The sequence below is a fragment of the Dendropsophus ebraccatus genome, chromosome 12, assembly GCF_027789765.1.
Source record: "Dendropsophus ebraccatus isolate aDenEbr1 chromosome 12, aDenEbr1.pat, whole genome shotgun sequence".
In the NCBI taxonomy this organism is placed as follows: Eukaryota; Metazoa; Chordata; class Amphibia; order Anura; family Hylidae; genus Dendropsophus; species Dendropsophus ebraccatus.
Window position 1 is genome coordinate 68,034,524 of NC_091465.1, and position 14,632 is coordinate 68,049,155.

Below are 14,632 nucleotides of genomic sequence, written 5' to 3' on the forward strand. Positions count from 1 at the left end.
GTGGGCGGGGAGGAGGGACAGAGAGGTTGTGCCAGCCTAATGCATACACAATCTAGGCCACTCCCGTAGGTCACGGGGCTGCCAGTTTAAAAGTTGTTTTTTAGCACAATAACTGCATCACCTGCCGAACGGACCCCAGGACAGATCTTGGATTAAAAGCAGATATCTGAAGGTAGGGGGGGGGGTCAGATTGTGGATACAGAGTCGCTTTAAATCCCCACAGAAAACCTTTACTCTCCAGAGTGAAAAGAATACATGACTTCCTGCAGGACATACAGCAGCTGATAAGTACTGGAATTTTTTTTTTTTTTTTTTTTTTTTTTTTTTTTTTTTTTTTTTTTACTGGAGATTAGTAAATTACAAATCTCTGGCACCAGTTGATATGAAAGAAAATATTTTTTGCTGGAGTACCCTTTAAGTCGGAGTTAGCGTCTAGTGGCTCGAAACTAGAGATGAGGGAATCACTCATCAAGCCACCTGCCTTTCAGCGCTGCTCTCTCTGCCGCTGCCGCTCTCTGCTGCTCCGGGGAAAAGTTGGATCCAATCCTGGGAAACTGAGGGTAGTTTCTCAGGATTAGATGCAGCTTTCCCCGGCATCCTGGAAGGAGCGGCAGGGAGTAGAGCAGCGTTGAAAGGCCGGCGGCTTGATGAGCGGAGCGCTGATCAAATGAAGTGCTTTGTTTCGTTTAGATGAGCGATTTGCTCATCTCTACTTGAAACCGCAACCTATCCACAAGTAAAGTCTACACTAAACTTCAGTTTGCCAAATCTGTGTAGATCCTTAACAACAGCGTCAAAGTAACCTCTTCACTAGCAATACTTAGCTGCATACACTATGGCCTCATGCACACGTTCTGTTCTGTATATACTGTATGGACGGTGTGCAATGGAACGGATTATCGGAACTCCCGACCTCATGTATCATTAAATATCACCATGCAACAAGTCCTTGGCCCTCCCTATCAATAAACACTTGTCAACCAGGCAATCATATGTGAACATTGTCTCATCAACACATGCTACTCACCATGTTGTAAAATTGGATACGTAGAAAAAAATAGATGTGGCACTCACCAAATGTAGCAACAAACTTGATCCTTTATTTCTTCACCAAACAGGTAACATGGAGGGGACAGAATAATCAAGCAACAGCTGTTTCGCACCTACTGCGCTTTTTAACAGGGCTGTGAAAAAGCAAAGTGCGAGCGAAACAGCTGTTGCTTGATTGTTCTGTACGCCCCCATCACATCGAGCCGATGTGATCAGTGCATTGGGGGCGGGGCAGTGCTCCTAAGGGTGCTCCGGGCTGTGGATTCAGCTGCTAACTGTAAGAGAGATACCTTCATCCTCAGGGTCTCCTGTACATTAGGGGGCTATTAGCAGGTTAGATTCATCTAACCTGCCAATACTTCCCCTTTAAAGTAATTTGAAAATTTAAAAATTTTATCCGATTTTTAATACTTTCTGTGATTTATATGATTATCCTACTCTGTCCGCTTTCATTAGAAAACTACAACCAAACAGGCCCCCTCCCACACGCGCAAATCCTATACTGCTGCTCCTATGCTGGACTGTATACAGCGGCTATGCACAGGCGGTAGTGATACAGTCATAATCTGCTGTGATACAGATTAGGCTGATCCGGTCAGATAGTAATGGGGTCGCTTTATTTAGTGTACAGTATAATCCATATCAAGGCTGCACCCTCCTCCTCATCTGACATAATATACTTAAAGCTGAAGAATTATATATATACTGTATATACATAGAATTTCCATAGAACTTTTCCATCTTATAAATGACTGCCGGCAGATGATGAGAGTTGTCATTCTGTTTGTACAGTCAGGGAGATAGACGCAGGTACTTGACTGGTGAATCAGTGACAGGAATGATAAGCCGGGGCCGCTTCTATACATTCCAGATCACTTAGAAACGCAGACATTCCCTGAAAGTTATTTTCCATTCCACATGGTAAATCATTAAACCTTGCGCAGATTATAGACCCTGCTCAAGTGGTTTCTGCTTGGAGAGTACAGCATGCTGGGAATTTCTTTTCATTGTTACGCTGTCCATTGCTAATCTACTACCCCTGCTGTAACAACGCTACAAGCGGAAGGCCTTAGGGCTCACGCACATAACAAGGGCTTGTGCACGGACCCCTCCATAATACTATGGGGCACCATTTGTCCGCAGTGTATTGTAATGTAATGAATGTGCTTTGAACAAATGGCGTTCACTCCGTATAATACACCATGTGATGCAGTGAGAACTATTATCACTGCCAGTCCAGCTGTCATGGCCATTGGCTCACTGACCCACCACTTGCCTTGGAAGCCATAGGTGTGCTTTATTGCCTACAAGAGGTCGGGGGCAGCTAAGGACACCAGCATCCTAGTATAGACAGTGCTATGATGTCACTGCCTTGCATCACCTGTGCTGGTGTGTAGACAGGAGGAAGATGGCGGGAACAGGGCTGTTCTAATATGTGTAAGCACCAGGAAAAGTTTTCATAGCATTTTTGAGCCATTTTCCGTGCCAAAGCATGGCCAGAATGTTATAGTGTGTACATATGCTCACGATGTTGTCCATGGGTTGTGTCTAGTATTGCAGCTCATCTTCATTGAAGTGAATAGGGCTGAGCTGCAATTCCATAAACAACCTGTGGACAGGTGTAGTGCGGTTTTCCAAATAAAGCAGCTATACTATACTAATCGTAAAATTCTAGGGTGAAATTACTCCTTTCAGCACACAGCAAAATTGCGACAGACCAAATGGCCATTGGCTCCTTGTTCTGTCACTCACTTTTGTAGAACGCAGGTAGCTTCAGACCTGCAAGAAACCAGGAGTAAATTGTGACCTTTGGCCCCAACTCTGACACAAACAATGACATCATTGCACACACCCTATCGTGCCTGAACACTTATTGAAGGGCCCCCTATGTATTGGCACAAAAGGAGATGCATTATTAATTGGAATGGGGAAATCCTACTTTCAGAGAGGCTTTACTTTCAGGGGAGGCCTTATATTTAGGAATTCTGCAAACCCCCTACTAGGCCTTATTTTTGGGGAGGCCTTATATTTAGGAATTGTGCAACCCTCTTACTAGACATTATTTTCTGGGAGGCCTTACTTTCAGAGAGGCCTTATATTTAGTAATTCTATTTAGGAATCCTCTACTAGGCCTTATTCTTATTTTCAGGAAAACCTACTGGGGACCTACTTACCTATGGGGACCTACCTACCAAATTAAGGGGTCTCCACCTAACAAATTATGAAAATAGGGGACATATCTACCTACTTATGGAGGACCCGTAGCAAAACTAAAATAAGGAGATATTTCTACCATATAATAGCCATAATTTACACACCTTTATCAGTCTCTTGTTATGGACTTCTGGGTTTATAGTTTGTCTGCCAATTTGCTTAATAGTCAGATGGGTGTACAATTCATTTTAATAGCGGAAGTGACCATTAGGTCATTGGTGGGATTATACACTATGGGGTGTATTAGGCATTCCCACCCATCAAAGTTAAACATTCGCACCCTCTGACTGTATAATCACACACATCACCTGGTAGTCACTCCCATTATTAAAATTAAGGTTACGCCCATTTGACTATTCACAGAATTTTCAGACAAACTATCAACCCAGATATCTCTGAAACAGGAGGATATATGAAGATTTGCTCTGGGGCCCAGCCTATTCTACTCAATCCCCTGGTAAAATTACATTCATGTCTACTCATTTTTAGCTTCTGTGGATTTCCACAAGCCCTGTGACTATATATAGTCTACATCCCTGATTCTACACACTTATCTACTTTGTTAAGAAAATGTCTCTATCCCACAGAAATGCAGAAAATGCTATTCATAACTATCTGCATTGAGCGGAACGCCTCTCCTCCATACAAGATGTTCCTCAGACTAAACTTCATTACCTCGTGTGACCTTCTCATGGGCCCTGGGTGTGTAATCCCTCCTGACAAGGAATATGTAAATCAAAGCTTCAAGCTTAGAAGTTTAGGGAAAAGTGACTGAGAAGAAGTAGGAGAGAGGAAAAAAAGCCACATAAAATGCTGTCAATGTTAAGATGTCCACATAAAGTGACAAAAACAGAAGTATATCCCTGGAAAGTACTATAAGGTCAGATTCTCACTTCGGAGCGGGGCTGTCTGAACTGACAGACCGCTCAGCCAATCACTGGCCACGGCGGTCCTGGCCATTGATTGGCTTAGCGGTCTGTCAGTTCAGACAGCCTCGCTCCGAAGCCAATGCTGCGGCTCGCGAGACAGGGAGAAGAAGACCTGCGCCCGGACAGGTAATGTATGGTTCTGCTGAAATCGTCGTGCACCGCTATTCAAACGACGATTTTAGGTCTGAACCTAAATGAACGATCAGCCAATGACATGATCATCGGCTGATCGTTCTCTCTATTCCATGGAGAGAAAATCGGCCGAATTGAGCCGAATCGCTCCTGTGGAATAGGCCCCTAAGTGACAGCCCCCTTAACCCCTGCTGACAGGTACATACTTTACCTGCTCCACGCTCCGTCTTGGTTCGGGGGCTCCCAGCTGGACATCCTGCTCAGGCAATCAGTGCGCTGCCCTGCCGCAGCCACTGATTGGCTGAGCGGGACGTCCAGACACCGAGAGCCCCTAAGCTCCCCTAGGATTACTATTACTTGGGGACTGGAAGATGATCTCCTGACGGATGGTGTCTATTTTGTCCTTGAAGTAGTGGGCTAGGTCTTCAGCGCAGAGGTTTGTGATGGACGTCTGAAGTTTGGGTTTAAGGAGAGAGTTGAGGTTATCAAAGAGGCTTTTTGGGTTATGGGAAAGAGAAGAGATCAGAGTGGTGAAGTAGGATTGCTTAGCAGAGTGAAGAGCAGAGGAGTAGCTTCTAAGCATGAACTTATAATGTAGGAGGTTGGCTGTTGTCTTGGATTTCCTCCACAGACGTTCATCACACCTAGAACACCGTCTAATAGCATTATGTGTTATCGTTCGCAAAAAAAAAAATTGTTTAGTGATCGTTAACGAGCGGTCGTTGGAGCGAGTTTATGAACGATAATCGTTCTGTGGAATAGGGGTATAAGAAAATGAGTTCTAGATGTGTGCCAGGGTTGTGGCCGTCTGTGTCGGGCTGTTCGGGGTATAGGGGGTGCAAGTTTGTCTAGGGTGATTTTGAGGGTGTCGTGGTATTGTTTGGCAGCCAGATTAGGACAGGAGAGGGAAGAGATGGGGGGCAATGATAACTGTACAGTGTCTAAGTATTGTTGGGTGTCTATAGCATGTAAGTTCCTGTATATGAGTGAGGTCGGGGTGTCAAGAGGAGGACGAGAATTTGTTATCATAAAGGAGAGGAAGTTGTGGTCTGAGTTGTCAGTGGTCAGCCTTAGGGTTGCATCCAACTTTTTCAGTGAGCAGTATTCAAATGCTGAACAACAGACTTTTTTTTTTTTTTTTATAAATTCTTTATTTATTAAACACATTTTGGACAGAAGAGAACCAATAGACAGGGTAAGCACACCCCAATTGGAGTCAAGTATGGAACAACTAAACAAAAAGCTAACATGAAAGAGACAAGCCCAGGTAAACATGGGTCAAGAAAGCAACTCAAACAGGGTCAGGAACCCATATGAAGGTCAAACATGTATATATGCGACTGGCCTTGAGCATGCTCAATTTATGCTTATCTCTAATAGGCAATATAAACGGAAGCGACGGAAGTTTATGCTTAGTTCTAAATCAACTATTTTCCTTCTAGTTTCACTTTCTGGTAAGTTCTAGAGAATATCCAGATACAACTGTTCACGTCTTCCTCCCCTTCCCCCATGGTATAGATGTCTACTGACCTCTCCTCTGTCTGACCTGCTAAATACCAGGGGGGGAGGTAGCTGGTCATAAACCTAGACTCATCTTTCCTGCCTTGGTGCCATTGACATTAGAGGTCATAAATACCATCCTACCCTTTCACATAACGTCAATCTCTTTATCTAAGTAAACAGTTACAGGATTTAACATTTCAACAACTTTGCTTTATTGCTTTTTAGTTTGTTTTCCTCATTCCTATATATAGTCGCTTTCAGAAGTCATTTACTATTCTGCTGACAAGAAAAAATGGACAGAGGTTGGGGTTAGAAATTACAGAAGGTCAGAAAAAATAGTAATAAAGTAATAAAGATGGATTACAAAGATAAAAATAATAATATGGTCTGAACTACTCTGGACAGATCAAAAGACGGCTACCTTCTCTGAAAATGACAGCTATAGTTGGAAAAGGTGAATGGAAAAGCAGAGGAGGGTGACCAGCATTGGATGAAGATAATGGTTTTTTAAAGAAAGAAAAAATTAAAACATTCCAGTACTTATCAGATGCTGTATGTCCTGCAGGAATTGGTGTATTCTTCAGAGTCTAACACAGTGCTCTCTGTTGCCACCTCTGTCCATGTCAGGAACTGTCCAGAGCAAGAGAGGTTTTTTTTTTTCTATGAGGATTTGCTACTGCTCCAGACATGTTTCTGACATGGATAGGTGGCAGCAGAGAGCACAGTGTCAGGCTGTAAAGAATACACCACTTCCTGCAGGACAAACAGCAGCTGATAAGTACTGGAGGGCTTGAGATTTTTTTGGTCCGAAAGCAGTTTGCTTTCTCATCATGCCTTTGATCCCGGCTGCATACTTGCGCTCACGGGAATATGTGGCCAGGATATTCCAGGGAATCCCTGGTGAATTCCCTGGAATATCCTGGCCGCATATTCGCGGGAGCGCAAGTATGCAGCTGGGATCAAAGGCATGATGAGAGAGCGCCGATGCTGTCGGACCAAAAGTCAGACGGTCCGCTGATCTCTAATAGTAACATAGTTATTAAGGTTGAAAAAAGCCAAGAGTTCATCCAACCTAAAGGAACCCTACTGTGTTGATCCAGAGGAAGGTAAAAACCACTATAAGGCAGATGCCAATTGCCCCATCACAGCGAGAAAATTCCTTCTCAACTCCAATGGCAATCAGAATAATCCCTGGATCAGCATCCTATCACATATAATCTAGTGCCCATATTATGTAATTTTATTAAATTTTTTAAAAAAGAAAAGCATCCAGGCCTCCCTTGAACTTATTTAATAAATCGGCCATGACAACATCATGTGGCAAAGTGTTCCACAGTCTCACTGCTTGTACAGTAAAGAACCCACGTCGATGCTGATGGTGAAATCTTCTTTCCTGTAGACATAGAGGATGCCTCCTTGTCATGGTTACAGGCCTAGGAGTAAAAATATCACTACAAAGATCTCTGTACTGTCTATTCATATATTTGTACATTGTGATCAGATCGCCCCTAAGACGTCTTTTTTCTGGCGTAAATAACCCCAAGCTTGATAACCTGTCCTGGCACTGTAACCCATCCATTCCCTTAATGACCTTTGTTGCCCTCCTCTGCACCTGCTCCAGGTCAGCTGTGTCCTTCCTATATACCGGTGCTCAAAACTGTACACAGTATTCCATGTGTGGTCTGACCAGTGATTTATAACAAGGCAAAACTATGTTCTCATCCTTAGTATATATGCCTCTTTTGATGCATCCCATTATTTTATTATCCTTGGCAGCTGCTGCCTGGCACTGATCACTAAAGTTGAGTTTGCTGTCCACTAATACGCCCAGATTCTTTTTGGAAGCAGTTTTACTATTTAGCACATAACCGTCAAAATGCCAAAATACATAACCTTACATTATCCACATTAAACTTCATTTGCCGTTTATCTGCCCAAGCCTCCAGCTTCTATAAATCCCTCTGTAATATGATATTATCCTCCTCTTTGGTGATTACTTTACCCAATTTATTATCATCTGCAAAAATTGAGATTCTACTCTCTCTACTGGGTCATTAATAAACGTATTAAAAGGGAGTAGACCCAATACTGACCCCTGTGGTACCCCACTAGTAACTGTTGCTCAATCTGAGTATGTTCAATCAATGACCACCCTCTGTTTTCTATCACTTGTCCAAGTCTTCTGTACATACCAAAGCTTCAAGGCTAGAAGACTGACCTCAAACCAAACTCAGCCCGCACCACCTGTCTTAACTGAAGGAATCTAAAAAGGCTTGGTAGAGGGCAGTAGGCTCTGGCCATCTATCACCTGCAAAAATGAACTGGGATTTAGATGGGGAGTGATAAATAACCAATCTTTATTTCAGTATATTAGACAGATCCAGTGTTGTTCTTACTCAGTCACAATGAATTAGGATGTACAACATATCAACTATAATAAAATGTGTATGTCTAATGTATCATATAAGCATATTTCCCTATTAGAGGGTGATAAGTCTAAATTTAGATTTTGACCCGTCTCTATGGAGAAAAGTCAACTACCCAGGTATAGGAGCTGTTACCTGCAGTATTACTAACTCATCACTTATAAAACACAGACACAGATAAGACAATGTATCAGGATTATAAGCCTGGATAATGGCCCAAGTTTTATTATGGTAATCACATTTTATAGTCAGAATATGGGGCGGTACTACTCATGCATAGTTTATTCATAAGAAATATGTAAACATTCAATACAGGCAGGGTTCCAAGTCACAAGACACATACATGTCACACTCTGGTAGGCCAGTCCATAAATGGTAACAGTTTCCTGTACTGCGCAGTCAAGCTAGCACAATGTGTTATTTTCCATAAATTGTTTATAGATTACTGGCTCTCTTTTCCTTGTGTATTGTGACTACAAATGATAACTTTTAAGGAGCTGTTCTCATTGACGTGCTGCCAGCATTCCTTTCCTTCTTCCAAACCATCTGTCTGTCACCCTCTGATCACGCTCTGATCATCTCCTAATTCAGAGGACAGTATATAGGTGTATTCATATAGGTACGGTGCAAGTAGGTAAAATCACATCACCTAGCCTTATCAAGGGAGTATTACTTTATACAGAGTACCAAGAGCAGGATGAAGCTATTAGGGGTGTAGAGGTGGCGGTTATTGGGGCCCAAAGCTTACTGCTATCAATGACGTGCAATGACTGTGTAGTCTAAGTACGGCTTTCGCCTTGAGGCCCAGATGTTTCAATATACTCATCTGCCAGGACGGCCATCATCAATCTCTTCTCAAACACATTTTATTTTAAACTGCGTAAGCCCTTTAAGGCACCTTACTATTAAAAGATAAAGAGTCATAAAAGTCACTGGAGCAAAGGTTATACTGCTCTACGTATAGAATTTCAAGTTACATATTATAGAACAGTAACCAAACCCCATGTTTTCCCATTCCTATACATAGCTGCTTTCAGAAGTCATGCAGAATTCTGCTGACTGCACAAGAATAGGTGCCCAGAGGTATAGCAGACGATAAGGTGGCAAAACTATATTGGACATATAGGGCCACATTTTTTGCTTATTTTTTTTTTGTGCTTGCCCATTTTTTCCATGCTGCGCAAAAAACTCATCTGCGCATTCCATCTGTGCTTGCGCAATTTTTGTGGCTAACAAAACTTGGCTAAAAACCGACGCCAGGGTAAGAGTGGAGTACTGCCACACAGTAGTTTGTGCAAAGATGCACATAATAAATCTGTTAATAAAGTAGCTGACGTTCACCTTAGATGGATGGCCGACCCCACCACGAGCGACTATAGTCTGTGTTATATGGCGTAGGGGGACCCCTAGACAATGGTTTTCTGTAGTAAAAAAAAAAAACATTCATATAGTCACCTGACTCCACAGCAACTGAAATGGGAAAAGAAACATGTCACTACAGATGATACCAGGTCAGTAGGTGGCAGGTGTACTCTGACTGCAGTACAATGTAAGTTTTGTATGAATCACGGCCGTTGTTGCAAATCGCCAACAACTGCCTTGATTAGTACAAAACTTACGTTGTGTAAACATAGCCCAACTGTGGAGTCAAGGCTGCTTGTTCAGGTAGTGCAACACAATGGTTCTTAGTCACATGCCCGAGAATCTCCCTCTTCTTATAATGCAAACAACCTCCAACTCCAGACTACACGGATTATGGGGCGCAGGTCCAACTTGAGATCGAGGCACAGTGAGTAATAAAAATATATTTTATTGTGGAGACTCAACGCGTTTCGGAACCGCACCGATTCCTTTCTCAAGAGTCATGATACTGATAAAACAGAACAGCACTATATATCACAAACCAAGATGACATCAAAAGGGGAGGAGGACTCAGAACCTCCCACTTCAATCAACACAGACACCTGTAACACCAATAAAAAAAGGCATATAGCTATATACTACATTGCATTGAAATACAATAATATATAAGAGTATATAAAACGAATATGTATATAAATAAAAATAATATGTGTAGAAAATGTATAAAAAAAAAAAAAAAAAAAAAAACCTTTAAAAAAAGAAAAAAAAAAATTTTGAAAATTTTTTTTTTTTTTTTTATACTTTTTTTTTAAAGGTTTTTTTTTTTTTTTTTTTTTTTTTATACATTTTCTACACATATTATTTTTATTTATATACATATTCGTTTTATATACTCTTATATATTATTGTATTTCAATGCAATGTAGTATATAGCTATATGCCTTTTTTTATTGGTGTTACAGGTGTCTGTGTTGATTGAAGTGGGAGGTTCTGAGTCCTCCTCCCCTTTTGATGTCATCTTGGTTTGTGATATATAGTGCTGTTCTGTTTTATCAGTATCATGACTCTTGAGAAAGGAATCGGTGCGGTTCCGAAACGCGTTGAGTCTCCACAATAAAATATATTTTTATTACTCACTGTGCCTCGATCTCAAGTTGGACCTGCGCCCCATAATCCGTGTAGTCTGGAGTTGGAGGTTGTTTGCATCATTGTTTCCTGTTGGATATCGGGAGTGGCTGCGGTCCTTGATATATACGCTGCAGAGTGTTGTGCCTCCCTTTGCACAACCACATCAGGTGAGGGTTGCCGTGCACCCCTATCCCTTTTTCACCTTGCCCTTTTGATCCTCGCCATGGAGCGCTGTCGCCCTTTGTTTTTTCCTCTTCTTATAAGGCAGTGGAGCCTTTGTTTTCCTCAACCAAGTTCCTGGGTTCTATCCCCCTATAACTATGTTTATACAAGTAGAAGCCTGTTTTATTACAAGGATGGGGAACCTTCGGCCCTACAGCTGTTGTAAAACTACAATTTCCATCATGCCTGGACAGCCAAAGCTAAAGCTTGATCCAGGCATGATGGGAAAGATGCATATCAGATAGGAGTGATATGGGTATCATAAATGTCTCCACACGTGGCCCTGTTTACTGTCCCAGATCCAATATTTCTTCAGTATTGTTGCCAGTTCTATAATTTTATCATCTCCGTTCTTGTTTTTATGATGAGTTTTTACTCCACCTGTATTATGTATGTTTGTGGCCTTTATACAGAGTACCCGGGGCAATGTGTGTGTCACATAGGGGCACTGCAAGGTGAGAACACCAGAACATCCTACTGCCATATAAGAGTACATCGGCGGTGTGCACCGGGTACGGCTTTTACCTTGAGGCCCAGATGTTTCAATATGGACGGCCATCATTAATCTCTTTGCAAACATAAATTTTACTTTAAACTGAATAACCCCTTTAAGGTACTTCCTTACTATAAAAAGATAAGAGTGATAAAAGGCACTCGACCAAAGGTTATATTCTCCCAGTGGGTGTATTTGTAGAATTTCCAGTTACACATTATAGACCAGTAACCAAACACCGAGTTTCCATCAGCTGCTTGCACTGGGACATACATTGCAGGCTGTGTCTAGCAGCCACTCCTCCCTAACATCCCCTCCGTCCCGGCTTCTGTCATGTCTGCCTTTCCCATGTCACACTGGTAAAGTGAAGATCCGAGGCGTTGACTTGATTAATGCAAACACGTCCAACCTGTTTGGTGGAGCTCCCATAGTCCTATCAGAGAGTGAAGCGGGCTAAACCCTGGATCTCCTATCGGCTCTACTCTCTTTCTTTCATTTGCTTGGAGGAATTGTCAAAGTACTAAGGTAAGAAGGGAAAGGGCGACAAGACGGAGATAAAGCGGACCTGGATATAGGCCGTAATCATGAGATAAGTGTGATAGTGAATGGCTTTCACTTCTTCTTCTTATCTGTAGACACCTTTTAGTGTTGCAAGGCTACTTCTGATTCTGATATCTCCTCACAGTTATCATATGACCTAAAGGAAATGCAACATATAAGCATCTGGTTTTGTTTTGCTAGTCTGCACAAAAAGCTTTAACAGTTTATTGCTTCCTTAGCTGTAAGAAGTTGCATGTAGACTGAAGTATAAAGCTAAAGATGATCCGTCATAGGGTAGGGTACTGTAGCAGGGAGGGGGGCTGGCGTGTGCCCGGGGTGGTGTATCCCAGCAGATGCACCAACAAGCCCCTGTAGAGTAAGATGCAAGGCTTGGGTAGCAAACTGGATATTAGATGTGGATCTTCTGCTGATGAGTCAATGATAAAATTAGCAGCAAGATTTATATGTATACATTTAGTATGTGTGAACCTACCCTTAGGGGACATTTACGCGTTCCGTGGACACTATTTGTATATACGGACGATGTGCTATAGAACGGACTTCATGATTCAGGATGATGCCAGTAATTTAGAAACAGTTTGAAACTTCGCGCTACTGTACTGACAAGGCAGTGTCGAAGATTTAGCGTAAAGTTTCAAAATGTTCTAAAATCCGGCCCATAGCACATCGTATGTGCATGGACTGTACTTGCAGAACATGTGAATGCCCCCTTACAGAGTATCCCAAAGAAAACCAAAGATATTTCTGAACAAATAGTGTACCCCAACGCTGTAAGGATGGCATTGTTATATCTAATATGGCTGCTATTATAGCTCCTTTTCAATATGTAAATCTAAATGTGACAGTGTGACAGTAACAGTGTTTATATGCTCTATACCATCCTCGGTATAGACATGATAGCTGGAGATGGAGAAAAAACTGTTGTCTCTTAGCTGATGGTGTTTGCTAAGTTAGGGTATGTTCACACTGAGTAATTTATGCTGAATTCCACAGCGGAAGAATCCTGATTGTCTCAGTGTGCCATATGTGCTCCTATGACATGTCACTTCTTTGAGCGGACAGCAGCGGCAGCGGAATTCCCAGAAAATTCCGCCGCGGAATTCTGCCTGAATTACTCTGTGTGCACATACCCTTATAAAATAATGTTTTGCTTCTAAGCTCCTATAATCTATACTAAGCTGCACCATGCACACTTACACCCCCCCCCCCCCCACCACCACCACCTCCTCGCTCTGCATGATTGATGTGCAGGGCTCAGTGTTGGAAGCCAAGCCCTGTATATCAATCCATGCTGAGCAGGGAAAAGTGGGGGAGGGAGTTAGCGTGCATGCTGCAGCTCAACCCAGTCTATAGAACTCTTGAACTTAGAAGTAAAAACATGATGTTATAACTTTACAAAGCCATCAGCTAAGAGGCATGTATCATAGGCTTTTTGCCTATGTCTGCAGCATTGAACATAACACAGAGCTGACCCATTTCATTGAAAAAGAGGATCTGTAATCTGATTACAATATGAAGTAACCACAGAAACCCTGATTCCAATATGGTGCCACTGTTATCCAGCTGCAGCACTAGTTGTGTGTGCATTCTGATTGTAGTCCTTTATATATATATATATATATATATATATATATATATATATATATATAGTATATATAAGCTTTCCTGCCCGCCTACCACAGATGGACAGGTTACTGCACAGTATGGGGGGCGTTATTAACCAGTGGCGGCAGGGCTGCTAATTATAAATAGATGGGGGGGGGATGTAGGTGGTAGCTCTTATGTGATATCCCTATGCATACAATGTACAACGCCTATATTCTTGTGCTTAGATACAGGTGCCACCAGGTACCAGGTGTGCAGAGCGCCGACACGTGACACCTTCATTGCGAACGTTTACAGTTTGTCCTCTAGACCTGACAATTCAATGCTGTATATAACCTTCATAGCAAATATGTAATGAATATGCAGGCTATGTGGTACGTTGCTAAGCAACAAGACGGTGTACATGTATAGAGCATGGCTGTAAGCTGTATAACCAGTAGCCAGTTCTGTTCTCTGAGGGATATAATAAACACAATGCAGAGACTGGGAGTCCTCTCTATTCTCACTACTTTATTACAAAATACATAGATTTTTCAGTTTTCTACCTTTGGACATCATGTCCGCCCTCCGCCCTGTATTCCCATCATGTAATTCTGTACATTATGCCATATCACACCCAGCTCAATGCCCCGCAGCTAAAGTGATTGCAGGTTTTATGGTCATAGACAAGGGAGGCCATGATGCACTGGAGAGAACAGCAGCACTAAGTTACCCACATCTGCCATAACATTAAAACCAGGTGAAGGCAGAAGGCATTGTGGGGTGTTCCTGGGATGCAGTGGTTAGTACCTACCAAAAATTGTCCAAGAAATGACAACCAGTGAACTGAGTCATTTTGTTGCTACTGCTGCTACATTTTGTTGCTGCTGCAATATGTTTCCATGGTTACAGACTACAAACAGTAGTCAGATCCTGTGGTTTTGTTTTATTAATTTTTTTTTTTAACAAAAAAGAGGAAGCAGATGGAAAGGAATAAGGGCCCTATTACACAGAGAGGAGATTATCGC

The 14,632-nt window shown here is 42.2% G+C and overlaps 1 protein-coding gene across 1 annotated transcript in view; it reads left to right on the plus strand.

Annotated features, from left to right (window-relative positions):
• The first annotated feature begins 11,683 nt into the window (after positions 1–11,683).
• LOC138769910 (carnitine O-palmitoyltransferase 1, liver isoform-like) overlaps positions 11,684–14,632 on the plus strand; it is a 43,734-nt gene continuing 40,785 nt past the window's right edge. Inside the window, exon 1 of the mRNA XM_069948644.1 lies at positions 11,684–11,984. The gene's annotated coding sequence lies outside the window, so the exon portion shown is untranslated. The remainder of the gene's footprint in view (positions 11,985–14,632) is intronic.